The following is an 18,494-nucleotide window of genomic DNA, read 5'->3' on the forward strand; positions in this document are numbered from 1 at the left end:
CTAGTCTTGGTTTATATTTCAAGCTCCTAAGAAGCAGTTTTTGCCTGTTCTCACAATAACTCAAGAAGCAGTGAGTGGATTTGGAGGAAAGGTGGTCCATGGGCGAAGGAACAACTGATTAGACTTTGAGGCAAAACTAAACAAGTAGGTTTTTTAAATGTATTTTTTGTTTACCAATGGAGCAGGAAAAAAAACTATGAATTCATAGGAAAAATACAAAGCCACACTGTTTTAAATACACACAAAAAAGCTACTTAAATTATTTAAATCACTATAATTAATCTATTAAATATAATGCTTTAAACTGTTCAAGAGATGACACGACTACACAAAGTACACTACTATAATGTCCTGCACATGCGCAGTACAGAAGCGTCCTGTGTCGGAAAATGTCCACGTGCAACAATGGTGCGCATGCGCACCGCAAATCCGGCATTCAGGATCCTTTCAGAATCAAAGTCTTCACTACAAATGTATTTTAACCGGCAGTGTATGCAACGTGGCTTTGTCATCACGAATCCCAACTTCTCATCTCATCTCATTATCTCTAGCCGCTTTATCCTGTTCTACAGGGTCGCAGGCAAGCTGGAGCCTATCCCAGCTGACTACGGGCGAAAGGCGGGGTACACCCTGGACAAGTCGCCAGGTCATCACAGGGCTGACACATAGACACAGACAACCATTCACACTCACATTCACACCTACGGTCAATTTAGAGTCACCAGTTAACCTAACCTGCATGTCTTTGGACTGTGGGGGAAACCAGAGCACCCGGAGGAAACCCATGCGGACACGGGGAGAACATGCAAACTCCGCACAGAAAGGCCCTCGCCGGCCACGGGGCTTGAACCTGGACCTTCTTGCTGTGAGGCGACAGCGCTAACCACTACACCACCGTGCCGCCCATGTTGAGTGGTATATCAGATATATTCCATTCAGCTAGCATGATACTGAACAAGTCAAAGACAAATATCTAAATGTAATATATCAGATATACTATGAAAAAAAGCCAGCCAATATTATTATGATTATACATACACATTCCTTTCAGGTAGGGCAGCATGGTGATGTAGTGGTTACCACTGTCGCCTCACAGCAAGAAGGTCCTGGGTTAGAGCCCAGCGGCCGACGAGGGCCTTTCTGCGTGGAGTTTGCATGTTCTCCCCGTGTCTGTGTGGGTTTCCTCCGGGTGCTCCGGTTTCTCTGCAGTCCAAAGACATGCAGATTAGGTTAATTGGTGGCTCTAAATTGACCGTAGGTGTGAATGGTTGTTTGTGTCTATGTGTCAGCCCTGCGATGACCTGGCGACTTGTCCAGGGTGTACCCTGCCTCTCACCCATACTCAGCTCCAGATTGCCTGCGACCCTGTAGAACAGGATAAGCGGCTACAGACAAACCCTAAAGAGAGAAGAGAACAGCCTTGACTGATTTATTTCACACATAAATCTTGATATACACGTTTGGAAATTCAGGCTGTAGAATTTAGCAAGTTTCCCTCTTTTATACAGTAAACACATGAACTTTCTCTGAAATTATATTTATATACTGATCCTGATATTATTTGGCATTGGGTAGAAAAGAAAGAAAGGCTTTGGAGGGAAAGTTAGACTCGAGTTTTGGATTCATTCAGAGGGAGATTCTTTTCAAAAGAAATTATATTTATCTACCTACAGTGGTGCTTGAAAGTTTGTGAACCCTTTAGAATTTTCTATATTTCTGCATAAATATGACCTAAAACATCATCAGATTTTCACACAAGTTCTAAACGTAGATAACAAGAACCCAGTTAAACAAAAGAGACAAAAATATTATACTTGGTCATTTATTTATTGGGGAAAATGATCCAATATTACATATCTGTGAATGGCAAAAGTATTTGAACCTTTGCTTTCAGTATCTGGTGTGACCCCCTTGTGCAGCAATAACTGCAACTAAACGTTTCCGGTAACTGTTGATCAGTCCTGCACACCGGCTTGGAGGAATTTTAGCCCGTTCCTCCGTACAGAACAACTTCAACTCTGGAATGTTGGTGGGTTTCCTCACATGAACTGCTCACTTCAAGTCCTTCCACAACATTTCGATTGGATTAAGGTCAGGACTTTGACTTGGCCATTCGAAAACATTCACTTTATTCTTCTTTAACCATTCTTTGGCAGAACGACTTGTGTGCTTAGGGTCATCTTGCTGCATGACCCACCTTCTCTTGAGATTCAGTTCATGGACAGATGTCCAAACATTTTCCTTTAGAATTTGCTGGTATAATTCAGAATTCATTATTCCATCAACGATGGCAAACCATCCTGGCCCAGATGCAGCAAAACAGGCCCAAACCATGATACTACCACCACCACATTTTACAGATGGGATAAGGTTCTTATGCTGGAATGCAGTGTTTTCCTTTCTCCAAACATAACGCTTCTCATTTAAACCAAAAAGTTCTATTTTGGTCTCATCCATCCACAAAACATTTTTCCCAATAGCCTTCTGGCTTGTCCACATGATCTTTAGCAAACTGCAGACGAGCAGCAATGTTCTTTTTGGAGAGCAGTGGCTTTCTCCTTGCAACCCTGCCATGCACACCATTGTTGTTCAGTGTTCTCCTGATGGTGGGCTCATGAACATTAGCCAATGTGAGAGAGGCCTTCAGTTGCTTAGAAGTTACCCTGGGGTCCTTTGTGACCTCGCTGACTATTACACGCCTTGCTCTTGGAGTGATCTTTGTTGGTGGACCACTCCTGGGGAGGGTAACAATGGTCTTGAATTTCCTCCATTTGTACATAATCTGTCTGACTGTGGATTGGTGGAGTCCAAACTCTTTAGAGATGGTTTTGTAACCTTTTCCAGCCTGATGAGCATCAACAACGCTTTTTCTGCGGTCCTCAGGAATCTCCTATGTTCGTGCCATGATACACTTCCACAAACATGCGTTGTGAAGATCAGACTTCGATAGATCCCTGTTCTTTAATAAAACAGGGTGCCCACTCACACCTGATTGTCATCCCATTGATTGAAAACACCTGACTCTAATTTCACCTTCAAATTAACTGCTAATCCTAGAGGTTCACATACTTTTGTCACTCACAGATATGTAATATTGAATCATTTTCCTCAATAAATAAATGACCGAGTATAATATTTTTGTTTAACTGGGTTCTCTTTATCTACTTTTACTACTTGGGTGAAAATCTGATGATGTTTTTGGTCATACTTATGCAGAAATATAGAAAATTCTAAAGGGTTCACAAACTTTCAAGCACCACTCTATCTATCTATCTATCTATCTATCTATCTATCTATCTATCTATCTATCTATCTATCTATCTATCCCAACACAAAGGCTGTACAATATAACAAAACAAAAGACAACAGACAAGGACAGTAGTGCATCGACAGTGAATACAAGCTGTGTAATGAACAAACGGAAGAGGCAGATTTTTAAAGTGCAAATTAAATCCTTGAATGATTGATGCAGTATCAGTGATTTGTAATATATATATATATATATATATATATATATACACACACACACACTGTGGCGGCACGGTGGTGTAGTGGTTAGCGCTGTCGCCTCACAGCAAGAAGGTTCTGGGTTCGAGCCCCGTGGCCGGCGAGGGCCTTTCTGTGTGGAGTTTGCATGTTCTCCCCGTGTCTGCGTGGGTTTCCTCCGGGTGCTCCGGTTTCCCCCACAGTCCAAAGACATGCAGGTTAGGTTAACTGGTGACTCTAAATTGAGCGTAGGTGTGAATGTGAGTGTGAATGGTTGTCTATGTGTCAGCCCTGTGATGACCTGGCGACTTGTCCAGGGTGTACCCCGCCTTTCGCCCGTAGTCAGCTGGGATAGGCTCCAGCTTGCCTGCGACCCTGTAGAACAGGATAAAGCGGCTACAGATAATGAGAGATGAGATATATACACCGTACCAGTCAAAAGTTTGTACACCCCTGCTCATTCGTAGTTTTTTTTCTCTCTTTTGACCATTTTCTACACTGCAGAATAATACTGAAGACACCAAAACTCTGAAACAACATATGGAATTATGTGATAAATAAAAAGTGGTTAAAAAATTATATTTTTGATTCTTCAAAGTAGCCACCGTTTAGGTCCCTCACCACCATTAAAAAAAAAAAACCTTTCGATACAAGCCTGTTGTACATGTAAGGACTTTTATTATTGAAGAGAAAAAATTCAACCATTTGAATATAGGTGAAACTGTCGTGAGGGTTTTCTGTGCACAGTGGGGGGAAAGTGAAGGAAAAGATTGGGCTGTTTGTTAGAATTTATTTTTATATTAAGATATAAACAAGGGGTTGACCAGGAACTGAAGCAGAGTAAGTCACCGTTAATCTGACTGATATTATTTTAGTTTCTGTGTATGTGTGTGTGTGTGTGTGTGTTTTCCCTACAGACTTCCCGTGGCTCGACCTCTAAACGTATTATTAAAGTCTAACTTACTGTTGGAAGGAATTTTGGACAGTTTAGGTTAATTTTAGGGCAAAAATACAAACAGTTTTAATAAAATCATGCAATCTATGAATCAAGGCAACTCGAAGCTTTTTTAGTGTGTTTATTTATTTATTTATTTAATGCGTTTTCCAACTTCTGTCCATATTTTACTGTTTGTTTGTTTGTTTATTTGTTTTTTCCTCTGTATGATAATTTTTTTCCCATCAGTTTCTCACTGGGACAAATCCTGGCACACTTTTATAACTGCTAGGTTTTACTCACGCTAGTGACAAGTATTTTTATTTTATTTTAGTTTTATTACCGCTGTTGATTCATTTTTTTTTTTTTTATAATAAGCAACTTTTGAAAGTAGATCCGGCTACAAATCACGGGTTCATATTAATGCGCTTATGGGTGTTTCCATGGTAACAGCTCATTCACTGAGATTTGTTTATGCAGCTCATCCGCCATGCATTATATAAAGACTAATAATGTGTGTTGTTTTTAACAAAGAAAAAAAACATAGTTGATATGATAACGTGAATATTTCTGTAAGGACAAGTTTATTTAACCTTTTATTGAAGGAAGGAGTCTCCAGTGTCAGTGCTTTTGTGATGGGTAATAATTTTTCTGAAACTGTTCAGAGGAGTGACACACTGCAATTTATTATTATTATTATTATTATTATTATTTATTCGTATAGGTAATCGTATGGAGCCAAGTAAAATTAGGGATTAATTTCATGATTGATTTCGAAGTTTTGAAAATTCCCGACGAGGGCAATTTCAAAACTTCGAAATCATGAGTGAAATTGATCCTTAATTTTACGAGGAACCATACGATTACTTGTCTATAATAAATAGGGCCAAATTCATACTTCGGAAGCCATTCAAGTTCACAACATTTGTCATTCACGTTTTCTGAACCAATCAGGGCGCAAGACTATCTTGCATGTTTGAATCAGTTTCTAAAGCGTCTTTCATCATGACATGATGACACAACACGAGGATTTTGAAAGTGGTTTAAAAGATTTTATTGGAACTTCTTTACAAAAGCTGATTGCTAAATTCAAGAAAATTCTGTGCTTGATCTAAAAGGAAAATTTGCTAATTTTTGTAACCGTAACTAAGCAACGAACTAGCCAATAGCATTTCAGAAATACGGCCCCGTTGAAATGCATATCACGGGTAAATTCGGGAGCAAGATCAATGTAATTCTCCTAGGTTATATTAAACTTTGGTCAAATATCTGTAACATTCTGCATTCTCTACAGTTTTTTTTACCTTGCGCAATACCGGAAAAATTCAGTTGAAATCAAGCCATTTGAGGCGAGTTGGTCCGCCTCTGAAAAAACTTTGCATTTGGATTTCCTGGCAAACATTGATTTTCGTGACATCATCTGCAGGATGCCTCCCTCTGAATCCTACGTCAGCGCTGGTTTGTTTATGAGAAAACGACCTGGTGGTTTTCTGCAAATTTCTTCAACGTTATCACGTAATTATTAAAATGGTGAACAGATGTATCGTAGGAGGGTGTAGCAACACCAATCTTGATGGGATTAGTACTCCTCGTTTTCCAAAAGACCGGACAATGAGAGAGAAATGGGAGCGCTTGGTCTACACAGGCTGTGCACTGAAACCGTGCAAAGCTCGCGCAGCCTGCTGGCGCTTCCGCAGGTAACGTCACGAATCTGGCTCCAGACTCCTTTGGGATTTTTCCAGACGCGTTTTGTTATTTTATTTTGTTCTGCTGTAGACAGATGGCCTTGTGCAAAATTACCCTTCTGGATGAGTGTGTAAAGGGACATACTTTCATATATTAAAAAAAAAACCCCAAAATTGGTCCAGAATATGCACTTTAAGGAAAAAAGCCCTCCTTGATTGACCAATCAGAATTGAGTAATTTGGCCCTATGTATTATAATTATTTATTATTATTCCTAATTGCTTTTTGAACTAAGAGGTTGGTGATGGAATGACTGTTTATAGCTGCTGTAATGTAAGTGAGAACAGGAAGTAACTTGTTAATCAGTCAGTATGTCAACAATTATTCTATCCACATTCACTGGATATGAGCAATCGTGCGCTCTGATTGGCTACTCTACTACTAAGATATCAGCTCATATCCCGTGAGTAGAGAAAAACAAAAGGGCGGAGTTTTTTTTTTTTGCTGAATCAACTGAGAAAAAGGGCAACAAAATATGGAATTAAAGTGTTTCATGATAAAAACTTTTTTTTTCCCCAAGAATTATTATTATTGCATTTTTCACAAATGGCTCCTGTCATTTCGTCGGTTTGTTTACATTCTAAGCAGAAATGATTTTGTTGGACATTTTGTATAAAGTTTTTTTTATTTATCGAATTTGCAAAAAAAAATTTTAATGTTCCGTTTCTCAAAATCCAGTGAACGTGGATAGAATAAAACCGTTATTCCATTCAATCTCGTCGTACATGGCTTATAGCTATCAGCTCATGTACGACTCAATTTCATGGAATAATTGTTTGTTGTTAAACAACCTTGTTTTAATGTCTGTTTGTTATTAGTCTTAGATTATGTGTCGCGTTTGCCGTACAAGCCCATGCAAACGAGCTGTTACTATAGAAACAACAGCAACGTAATAGAATTTGTGCATTACTTTTAACCTGTGATTTACTGTGAGAGCTGCTGGGATAGTAAATGAACACATTCCTGCTGATTAGAGAAGTCAGCCATGTTGTGATAAGAGTACTTTAAATAATAATTTTAGGATTTTTTTTTTGTGTGTGTTTTTTTTGTTTTTTTTTTAAAGCATGGATCTCACACGCAGCTCTTTTTTTATTTATTTATTTTTATTCGACGGCCTTCAAAAGTCACACCATCTCCTACTATTTCCTTTCTGATATGTTTACTTAATTATATACAGACACACTCAGTTTACTTGTTTACTTTGTATATCTGGTACTTGACATATTTATCACACTTGCATGAATGAAAAGTCATTGAGGTTTTATAAATAACTCAAAGTGCTAACAATGTTTTTAAGGCTTTATGGTGTTGGAGGATTAAACCATATGATACCAAGCCTGCAGTGGCGGTCTCCTGAAATCTTAAACCGTGACCACAGAGAGATTACTCTTTAGTTGAGCAAAAATGCTTACGTCTATGTTCCTCAAGTCGAAACTACAGTTCTAGAAATGAAAAGTCGATTATTGCCGCTTTTCCACTACCAACGCGGCTGAGTCGGGCTGAGCCGTGCCGTGCTGAGTCGGGCTGAGCGGGGCTGTTGGGGTTGCATTTCGACTACAACCGCGCTGAACCGTGCTGGCTGGAAGTGGGTGGACACATTGGGTGGAGTTAGCGAAAGTGGGTGGACGTCAGGTGATGTCGTTAGGCGGCGCAAACAGTGACATCAGTGACCTTTTAAGCGGTAGTCTCACGACCCGGATAGTAAACAATAAACATGGAGGACATGGAGTCGTTAGTGTTGCTGGTCTTGGTGCTGTGGCTTGTTGTCGCCGACAATGCCAACAGATACTGGCAAGAGCGTATAGATGAGGCGAGGCGCGTAAGGCTTCAGAATTCTCGTAATTCGTAATTCTTCCTCTTCCGGGTTTACGGTGTTTACAGATCCCAGCGTGCTCGCGGGGCGTGTGTGGGCATGTGAGGACACTCCTCCTCACCAATCAGTGCACAGGGGAGTGTCTGCTCACGCCCCTAGCCTCACTCAGCTCGGTTTGGCTCGCTTCAGCCCCACTCCAAAACCGTGCGAGTTTTAGGGGCTGAGCAGGGCTGAAGCGAGCCGAGTCATGCTATTCTTAGATAGTCGAAATGCGAGCCGTGTCGGGCTGAAGTGAGCTGAAAAAGGGTAGTGGAAAAGGGCCATAAGGGACTTAAGTCCACATAAGCAAGTTGTGCAAAATTTAGGCTTTTACCAATGGACTGTGTTGTTTGAGTTCCTACTCATATTCCAGAACAGCTGCTCGTTGTACTTGTTTGTGCACCACGATAGATTCAAATAGAGCATTTCCCACGCAAAGAACATTCTTAAAACGGGAAAAAATGAAGGCCAATCTGTATTATGATCCAAAATCCCTTTCATTCCGTCTCTTACCCAAGTGTCGTTTTTATTGAGTTGATGGTTTTCGTATTCTATGTTCATCAGCATCTGTTTTTCTTAGTGTTCTGTTGTACAAAAGCATTTTCCCTATTATTGGAGATTGTAATGATCTTGGTGGGCGGGATTACACTCTTGCCTGTTAATCACAGCAGCACGAGCCTATCATGAGAGTTTGTGAGCTCATGTATGAGGAAGAGGGCAGATTGCGCTTTTCTACGAGCGTATTACGCTGCCCCCTGATAAAGCATGAGCAGCAATTTGAAAAGTGTCTAAGGCTACATCCACACGACAACGGCAACGAGATTTTTTTTTAAAATATCGCGTCCACATGGGCAACGGATCGGTAAAATATCAGGTACTTATGGCAACGGAACGCTTGCTGAAAACGATGCAATACACATGCCACACCTCTACATGCGCTGTCAGACGGTCCCATCGGAGACACCAGAACAATAGAAGTAGACGCATGCGCATAAACCCCTTCTTCTGTAGCAACAGCCACATAAAGTTTTGATTATTAATCAGTAGTGTAAAACGAAAGATGCGGAAAGAGGAATGAACGGGGGTAGATGGAAGCCGGTACGCCAACATTCTGATATCCTCCAGAATTCTTTAATGGTCCGGAATAAATTGAATGCTATACATTGATGGATTACTTTGTTCTTCTACGCCCTTTTTGAGGAATGTATTGTCGGACTTAAACCAACATCTGAAGAGGTGAGATCGCTCCTTTTTTTTCCCCTATTTTTGCTGGCGGGATTGTTTTTGGAAAGCGCACGGGCGGTGCGCGGTTTGGTACTGCTTCCGCAGTGTTTGGACTAAAGACTCTGCCCTAAGGGCTATTCTCTCACTCTCTCTCTCACTTTGCACCATTACACAATAAATATTCACAGTGAAAATATTTTGTAAGTGTGTTTCATGAACCAAGTTATAGGATTTGTTGACAACTCGCATCGAGTTCGTTACACTTCTACCCGGCGTGAAGCACTGACAGTCATGTGGTTGTGACGTCATCGTAAACAAATCTGTTCTACTCATCCAGACGACTTCGCAACGGCAACGTTGCCAGATTTTTTCACTTGGAAACCGTTCTCAAAAGATTTCGTTTTGGGGCACCCAAAATGCCGGTGCCGTGTGGACGCCAGGCCGAAACGATAAACAGTTTTATCAGATTCACCTGAATCCGTTGCCGTGTGGACAGGGCCTAAGAGGAAGCATGCTTTAGGTTTTAGGCTTTACCCTACCCGGTTGCCAGAGGTCGTATAAAAGACTAGTTAGAGGATGGGAATTGGTAGATGGCCAAACTGTGAAAAATCTGAAGGAAAAAAAATCGTATAAATAAGCAAGGAATAAAACATGACTGGGTGTGGTGTTGTAGGAAAATAATCAGTGAGTGTCGGGCAGAAGAGACGGATGCAGTTGCAGGTGAACTCTTTATTTGAAAGGCAGGCAGAGAAATCCAAAACATGAAGCAAAAACAGAGCTAAAAATAGGCACAGGGTCAGGAGATCAGCAACATGAGCAAAAAAAAAAAAACACAAGGGAAAGATCAGAATCAGAATAACAAAACCGGGAAATGAGAATAGGATCAAAAACCAGGAAAGCATGTACAATAAACAAAGGCTTGGTCTGTCTGGCAAATAAACACAGGACAGTACTTCAAAAACGATATTTGAGAAAGTGCTTAAATAGAGAGGGACTATTACCCCTTTTCCACCAAATCAGTTCCAGGGCTGGTTCAGGGCCAGTGCTGGTGCTGGTTCACAACTCGTTCAACTTGCGAGCCAGCTGAGAACCAGTTTGCTTTTCCATAGCTCTCGGTGCTAAGGGGAGCCACGTCAGTTACGTCGCTGTATACGTCAGTTACGTCGCTACGTTTGCATAAACCTTGGCGCGAATATCGAAGCAAAAACAACACGGAAGAAGCAGCAGCAACAACAATAATAATGGATGACTTCATGTTTGTACAGCTGCTGCTTCTCGTCGCTTAAAAATGGCGATCTTTCGCGGTCTTGTTATTGTTGTTGGTCTTAACAACTCCCCCCCCCCCCCCCCCCCCCCCCCCCCGATGTAAGCGGTTCTTTCCTCTGGCCCAGCAGAGAGTTGGTGCTAGCCTGGAACCGGTTTTTCTGGCCCCAGAGCCAGTTCTTTGTCAGTGGAAACAGAAAACCCGGTTCCAAACTAAGCACTGGCCCCGAACCAGTCCTGGAACTGCTTTGGTGGAAAAGGGGCATGTGTGTGTGTGTGCACATGATTAAACTCTGGTATGCATGATCAGTAATCAGGTGACTGTGAACATGATGAAAGTTATAGTACATTTTTAGGCCGTGGTGTTCTCTGGGAAACGGAGTCTGATTCCAGGTTGACGTGACAATGACTGACAGTGTTACTGCTACCACTCTGAAGTTAATTCCATCCATCCATTATCTGTAGCCGCTTATCCTGTTTTATAGGGTCGCAAGCAAGCTGGAGCCTGTCTCAGCTGACTGTGGGTGAGAGGCGGGGTGCACCCTGGACAAGTCGCCAGGTCATCGCAGGGCTAACACAGAGACAAACAGCCATTCACATTCTCATTCACATTTACGGTCAATTTAGAGCCTAACCTGCATGTCTTTGGACTGTGGGGGAAACCGGAGCACCCGGAGGGGAGAACATGGAAACTCCACACAGAAAGGCCCTTCCCGGCCGCTGGGCTCGAACCCAGGACCTTCTTGCTGTGAGGCGACAGTGCTAACCACTACACCACCATGCCGCCCCCGAAGTTAATTATTTTCCAATAACAATTTTTTTTTTTTTAATGTTTATTCCTCTTATACCACTGCAACTCACCAACTATTATCTCATCTCATTATCTCTAGCCGCTTTATCCTGTTCTACAGGGTCGCAGGCAAGCTGGAGCCTATCCCAGCTGACTACGGGCGAAAGGCGGGGTACACCCTGGACAAGTCGCCAGGTCATCACAGGGCTGACACATAGACACAGACAACCATTCACACTCACATTCACACCTACGGTCAATTTAGAGTCACCAGTTAACCTAACCTGCATGTCTTTGGGCTGTGGGGGAAACCGGAGCACTCGGAGGAAACCCACGCGGACACGGGGAGAACATGCAAACTCCGCACAGAAAGGCCCTTGCCGGCCACGGGGCTCGAACCCGGACCTTCTTGCTGTGAGGCGACAGTGCTAACCACTACACCACCATGCCGCCCCCGAAGTTAATTATTTTCCAATAAGAAGTTTTTTTTTTTTTTAATGTTTATTCCTCTTATACCACTGCAACTCACCAACTATTATGATTTTTTTTATTCATTAAAGCATACGTCAACCCCAAATAGGTGTCACCTGTACTACAGTGTCTCAAAATCCTTACTTTCTATAAAAAATATCTGTAGTAACTATTAACATAACCACGCCTAAAATAAGGTAATCTTGCCTCCATTTGTTTCAGCAATAACTATTAAACTGTGATACGTTGCATACTGCATTTAATCCAAAATGATGTGCGATAAAATCGCAGAACACAACTTCAGATTTTACTACATTGTCACTACCAAGTTTACTTGGTTGTTTCTGAGCAAAAAAAAAAAAAATTATTGGCACCGATTCCTTCTCTCTGTTACATTTCGCAGATGAAGCTTCAATTTCATATGTTCTTTTAGGTCATACAACCCCGATGCCACACTTAACCTCCCAATTACAAAGTGAACAATTGGCGTAATCACTTCCTAGTTTCGATGGAAGAATAATGCCATCAAATGTTTCCATCCATTCTGGGAGAACACGACCCCCTGATTTTGGTGGTGTTTACATTAGACCGTATCCGTCTCGTTTCCGTCGCAGATGCACTGTCTGTGCACATTAAAACGCCGGGAAACGACTCCACAGGCGGAACAGCTTGAATCCGCCAGGGCCCACGTATTCAACCCAGTTCGTATCTGATCCGGTGCTGTGTAAACATTGAGGAACGAGGATACGCAGTGCTGAGCTCTAGCTGACGTCGTCATTGGACAACGTCACTGTGACATCCACCTTCCTGATTCGCTGGCGTTGGTCATGCCACGTTCGTCATGTGACGCGACTGCTGAAAAACGGCGCGGACTACAGGAAACGACACACAGCGGCTCAGTCCCGAATCACTGCTCGTGCGCTTCACTCGCGCGCTCTGTGAGCCGCGCAGGGCCGGAGTGCGCACCCTCCAGAGGGCACTCGCTGTTCAGGGCGGAGTGATTTGGAGCGCAGGAGGAAGCGCTGAGCCGCACTGAGGTTTATTTACACATTTCAACTTATTTACCTCCTTCAGGCGCTTAAACTCAGTGAGAACATGAACATCACAGCCAGGTGTGTTTATCTGCTGGAGAAGGTGTTCACTTGCCATCCTTCCACTTGCAAGTGGTGAGTGACTTGCGCATGCCCGATATGCACTGGGATCATGTGACGTGCCGTCTAATTAGTCATGTGATTAGCGTATCCGTGTATTGGCGTTGCTGTGTGCACGCAAATCGTTTTAAAAACGTTAATCTGATGATCCACTGATACGGTCTAATGTAAACACCACCTTTGTCTGCAGTCGTTTCTTTGGTGGAACCTCCGCCGTGACTCGCCTCATGTGCTTGAAAAATTCGTGCTCAGCCGGAAGGTGACTTCTCGCGCAACTGCGCGTGTGGACATTCGGATCGATTCGTGTTATTCCGTAAATGTAGATCGAGTAATTCCGTATGTAAATGAATGCGTCTTCTGCACTGTTTGTGTACTAAAACTTTTAATTTTTTTTTTAGGGGAAAAGCATAATTTCTGTAGTATTTTACCAATACACCCGTATTGATTTCAAACGCCCAAAATCCGTAATAAATACGGATAAGGGCAATTCCATGTAAATGTCAACCTCACCATGCAAAAATAAAGCAACATGTAATACATCAAAACCACTCCCAGAGATATCACCTAGGCCTGTATTTTACAGATGTGAATAAGTTGAACCAATTTGTAACCAACCTAATATGTCACTGTCAGTCTTTCTTTCTTATAATGTAAAACCCAAGCTAAAATCCACTTTGATCATGTACAATTCTATATTATTGCCACAAGCCACAGAAATGTATGCTAAAATCCACAAAACAGCAAAACAATAGCCATCCTAAATATTATTTAAGAACTTTGATAGTTTTAGCTGATATTTAGAGAGTTTTTCAAAGGGTTATGGTGGTTAAATTGCTGATTTTCTAAACATATGCCATGTCTATTTCAGACGCGTCACATCCATAACGGAATTTCGTCACATCCATAACGCTGACTTTTCCTTCCGAAACTCTGCATGAAATACAAAATATTTTAAACAAAGATTTTTTAATATTCACCTTGGACCCCTCTATCAAATGGATATCTCCATTTCGACATTAGGTTTACAATTTCACAGAGTTTGATAAAAATGTACAGTCACCCAAGAAAAGTGATACTTTTTCTGTCACATCCATAACGCACCTTTTATTGGCGTTTTCTGGCATGCCCTAGATGTACTATGGGAATTGTTCTTGTTCTATCACTTCTCCAGTATGGTACAGCCTTAAAATATGCAACACCTGTTTAAATACTGGGAGACGACAAAACATGCACTGGGTCATTTGTTGCCATTTTGAGTTCAAGTGTCACGTCCATAACGCTGGAATTGCTCATAAACCATACAGATTGACGCATGTTAAAAGAGTTTATCGTTACGTGTAAAGTTGTGGGAACACGGTGTGAGAATGCAGTACATCATGTTGCTGAGAAACCACAAAGTAGTTAGTCAGAATCAGGAATTCAACAGCACTTTGGTGTAATTTAAGTTATTCCAGTTTTCACACTGTTTGGATGTGTTCTGAAGAAAAAAAAACAACTGTGAGGTGGTAGAGCAGGTATAATTAATCCGCATCAGTTTTATTAAACTGAACGATATGACAATTCTTTAACGACGCAGTTCAACGCACACAGTCCAGGTTACGTGGTGTCTCTGACTGTAATGTTGAACAGTTGAACCTGGACAGCAGCTTATCAGGGTTGTGTTATCAAAATAATCACTCTGGCACATAATGTTCTGCACATTCTTTCTTCTCAGAAGCTGGTCAAGAAATGTGAAAAGCTCTGATGGGTGGTTTTCTCTGATCGTGGTAAAAAGTGTGACACGCACCGGTTGGTCGGAAATTGTTCATGAACACTTAAGACAGAAGTAGTCTGACACGTTTATTGAGTTTATCTGGTGATAAGTATGGATCTTCAGACAAACAATGGCATGTATGATCGGTAATCATAAATATATTACATAGGGGCGTCGTGGCTCAGGTGGATAAGGCGCCATACCATAAATCTGGGGACCCGGGTTCGATTCCGGCCCGAGGTCATTTCCCAATCCCTCCCCGTCTCTCTCTCTCCCACTCATTTCCTGTCTCTACACTGTCCTATCCAATAAAGGTGAAAAAAGCCCAAAAAAAATCTTAAAAAAAAAAAAATTACATAAAGAGCTTTATATTTAAGTTATTCCACGAAATCGAGTTGTACATGAGCTGATAGCCGACGAGGCGAGTTGGCTATAAGCCATGTACGACGAGATTGACTGACTGGATTTTGAGCAACAGAGCATTTTTATTATTTTTTGCAAATTCAATAAATAAATAAAAACTTTATACAAAATGCCCAACAAAATAATTTCTGCTTAGAATGGAAACAAACCAGCAAAATGACAGGAGCAATTTGTGAAAAATGCGATAATAATAATTCTTCAAAAAAAAAAAGATACGTTCTTACAATCAAATACTTTTATTCCATATTTTGTTGCTTTTTTTTGGCGGTTGGCAAACCCACTTAAAGGTACATTATCGCCACCGTCTGGGCTGGAGTGTGGAACAGGAGATATTGGGGGGGGGGGTTTGATCATTTTTGGGGTTTTGTTTTTGAGTCAAGTTTTTATTTCATCCTCGGTTGGTTCAACAGCACGCTCTGTCATTTTGTTTTTCTTCTACTCATGGTATATGAGCTGATGTCCTTGTAGTAGAGTAGCCAATCAGAGCGCGCGATTGCTCATATCTAGTGAATGTGAATAGGATAATATAAAATATAATTGCTTTTGAAAAAATATTTTCAGTTTCATGTACAAGCTATGGCATAGGCTGGTAAAGTCCTTCCCATGCCATGTGGCGCATCGGGCGGCGCCAATCTCCATTTCCATAGCCCTCGGCCTCTCGCCTATTACATAGCTAGGGTTACAGTGGGGGGCTAGTCCTCTGGTAACCACGAGAGTTTAACTCCCCACTCACATCTGTATTGCAGCGTGCCTTGCCAGATGGTAGTCAGTACCATTTTTATGATGGTCTTTGGTATGACCCGACTGTGAATAGAACTCACGATCTCCCGATCGAGAGGTGGACACGCTAACCACTAGGCCACTAGCTGGTCAGCTTAGGATGTTGGCGGATTGTTTTTCAAACAGTGGAACATTGGTGGATACGAAAACATGACATTATATTCTGTTATGTTACATTCGCTACAGAATTGGATTGATTTCTTCATGTTATTGGCCTGCTAGAAATACCGAAAACAAATTTAATTAAAATAAAAAGGTTTTTTTTGTCTGTTTTTTCTCCTGCCTAGTGTCTAATGGCCCTTTTCCACTACCCTTTTTCAGCTCACTTCAGCTCGCTTCAGCTCACTTCAGCCCGACACGGCTCGCGTTTCGACTACCAAAAACCAGCATGACTCGGCTCGCTTCAGCCCTGCTTAGCCCCTAAAACTCGCACCGTTTTGGAGTGGGGCTGAAGCGAGCCAAACCGTGCCGAGTGAGGCTGGGGGCGTGAGCAGACACTCCCCTGTGCACTGATTGGTGAGGAGGAGTGTCCTCACATGCCCACACACGCCCCGCGAGCGCGCTGGGATCTGTAAACACCGTAAACCCGGAAGAATTACGAATTACGAGAATTCTGAAGCCTTATGCGCCTCGCCTCATCTATACGCTCTTGCCAGTATCTGTCCGCGTTGTCGGTGACAACAAGCCACAGCACCAAGACCAGCAACACTAACGACTCCATGTCCTCCATGTTTATTGTTTACTATTCGGGTCGTGAGACTACCGCTTAAAAGGTCACTGATGTCACTGTTTGCGCTGCTTAACGACATCACCTGACGTCCACCCACTTTTGCTAACTCCACCCAATGTGTCCACCCACTTCCAGCCAGCACGGTTCAGCGCAGTTGTAGTCGAAATGCAACTCCAACAGCCCCGCTCAGCTCGACTCAGCACGGCACGGCTCAGCCCGACTCAGCCGCGTTTGTAGTGGAAAAGCGGCATAAGAAATGCAGGCTTTTTCCTTCCCTAAGTGTGTGGTTAATCAAAACTTGCTTCTCTTTCTCTCTCTTGAATTTAAAGGATCAGCTGTACATTTGACTTTACAAAAGTTCTGAAACTCGAGTCGCTTTAATAAATAGGTAATGAACATTCTCCATGCAGAAAACTCACAAGCAATGCAAACCTTAGAAACTATTTAATAACCAGTGGATTAGAGTGCTTAAAGGGGCCGACTTGCCTTTCCCAGAATCCAGTTGTTTTTGTTTTGACATCACGTGACCACTACTCTGTTAGCTTTCTGTGCAGCAAAACCTGTGCAAAGTCACTGTTGGGGATCCTTTTGAAATCCATCCTGAACTTTTTCTTCATCTATGTGTCACATGTGGAAGTTTTGAATAGAATATGCCTGATATTTTCTTGCCTGGGGCGGCACGGTGGTGTAGTGGTTAGCGCTGTCGCCTCACAGCAAGAAGGTCCTGGGTTCGAGCCCCATGGCCAGCGAGGGCCTTTCTGTGTGGAGTTTGCATGTTCTCCCCGTGTCCGCGTGGGTTTCCTCCGGGTGCTCCGGTTTCCCCCACAGTCCAAAGACATGCAGGTTAGGTTAACTGGTGACTCTAAATTGACCGTAGGTGTGAATGTGAGTGTGAATGGTTGTCTGTGTCTATGTGTCAGCCCTGTGATGACCTGGCGACTTGTCCAGGGTGTACCCCGCCTTTCGCCCGTAGTCAGCTGGGATAGGCTCCAGCTTGCCTGCGACCCTGTAGAACAGGATAAAGCGGCTAGAGATAATGAGATGAGATGAGATTTTCTTTCCTTCATGGCTGCCGGTGAGACGACCAAGGCTAGTTCTGGTCCATTACAGTGTAATAACCATATGAAAATGAAATAGATCGGTCAAAATAATTAACAATTATTCCGCAAAATCGATTCGTACATGAGCTGAAAGCTATAAGCCAGGGGTCACCAAACTTTTTTCTCTGGGGGCCACATTGTCGTTCCTGACTGTGATGTATGACCCAGACAAATATGACCACCAGCAGGCCTCATTGTGTAGTAGATATTACTAGCCTGGCACGGCCATCCCCACTACTATATCCCCCGCTACTATATCCCCCGCTACTATATCCCCCACTACTATACCCACGCTACTATATCAACACTACTATATCGCCCACTACTATATCCCCCACTACTATATCCCCCACTACTATATCCCCCGCTACTATATCCCCCGCTACTATATCCCCCACTGCTATACCCACGCTACTATACCCACGCTACTATATCAACACTACTATATCCACGCTACTATATCCCCCACTACTATATCAACACTTGATTCCTGGCACATATTTGTTTATCTTTACTAGTGGTTTGCAAAAGTAGTAATCAAGTCTTCACACTTTGTTTTAATTTGAAATACCACAGATATTCCATTTATTTATTTTCTAATAAAAATAACATCAAAGCTGTCAAGGTAAGAAACATCTGCCTAGTTGAGGTGATTGACACTGGCAAAGGTGAATGGAAAATTATAAATTGTAGGTAGGCCTGTTGATATTATTAATAATATAAATAATTGTATGCAGCACTTAATAAAGGTCAAATAAATAGGCCTAGAAAATAAATACATTTTAAAAAACA

At 42.2% G+C, this 18,494-nt stretch overlaps 1 protein-coding gene across 1 annotated transcript in view; it reads left to right on the plus strand.

The window, feature by feature from the left end:
- The first annotated feature begins 4,186 nt into the window (after window positions 1-4,186).
- The window catches only part of slc31a1 (solute carrier family 31 member 1), a 43,657-nt gene continuing 29,349 nt past the window's right edge, over window positions 4,187-18,494 (plus strand). Inside the window, exon 1 of the mRNA XM_060912238.1 lies at window positions 4,187-4,326. The gene's annotated coding sequence lies outside the window, so the exon portion shown is untranslated. The remainder of the gene's footprint in view (window positions 4,327-18,494) is intronic.

Source organism: Neoarius graeffei, chromosome 28 (genome assembly GCF_027579695.1).
Source record: "Neoarius graeffei isolate fNeoGra1 chromosome 28, fNeoGra1.pri, whole genome shotgun sequence".
NCBI classification, from domain to species: Eukaryota; Metazoa; Chordata; class Actinopteri; order Siluriformes; family Ariidae; genus Neoarius; species Neoarius graeffei.